The sequence below is a fragment of the Piliocolobus tephrosceles genome, chromosome 7, assembly GCF_002776525.5.
Source record: "Piliocolobus tephrosceles isolate RC106 chromosome 7, ASM277652v3, whole genome shotgun sequence".
Classification (NCBI taxonomy): Eukaryota; Metazoa; Chordata; class Mammalia; order Primates; family Cercopithecidae; genus Piliocolobus; species Piliocolobus tephrosceles.
The window spans coordinates 70,782,966-70,783,660 of record NC_045440.1 but is presented as its reverse complement, the minus strand read 5'-3'; the positions used below and the strand labels follow the sequence as shown (position 1 = coordinate 70,783,660).

Sequence of the window (695 nt, the reverse complement as noted above, 5' to 3'; positions counted from 1 at the left end):
GGAAAGAGGTGCTATTTACTGAGCCTCTTTAAAATCCCAACCAGAAGAATCAGAAAAACTTGGCCTCAAGGAGGCCAAAATATCACTTTTAAAACTGATAGAAGTGAGGTTGCATAATATAGCTCATATCTTTGTGCAAGTGGACTTCTAATAAGAGCAGAAATAAATAGGCTCGCCCATCTAGCCATGGGCAATGCTGGACCCAAGCAGTGTGGCTGCCTGGGGTCTCCCATGTGGAGTAGGGGGTGGTGGTGGTGTCTAGGTGGGACTTATGCCAGGAAGGAGCAGGATTAAAGTTTCACTCCCTGCATGCATACTTACTCCTAAGAGGCAAAAAAGAGGAGCTGCGCTGAGCATGCCTGGTTTATTTCAAATTCATCAGTCACATTAACCCCCTTTCTCCCTTCCCGAGGAGGAGCAGTGGAGGCAGAGAGAAGGTGAGAAAGGAGACATTGAGAGTGGGAATACACATTGTCTCCTAAGACTCGTAACCCATTTTAAAATGCTGCTTTAATTTTGCTTGTCTTGTTTACAATGTGTTTACCTTTGTAAACCACAACAAATCCTTTTTGGAAGTAGCGTCTGTGCAAATTACGAATAAATAAAAAATAATCTCGGCCGGGCGGGGTGGCTCAAGCCTGTAATCCCAGCACTTTGGGAGGCCGAGACGGGCGGATCACGAGGTCAGGAGATCG

General features: G+C 46.0%; 1 protein-coding gene across 3 annotated transcripts in view; it reads left to right on the top strand.

Annotated features, from left to right (window-relative positions):
• Window positions 1-695, top strand: part of SLCO5A1 (solute carrier organic anion transporter family member 5A1) — a 161,609-nt gene that overhangs the window by 11,201 nt on the left and 149,713 nt on the right. The window lies entirely within an intron of this gene.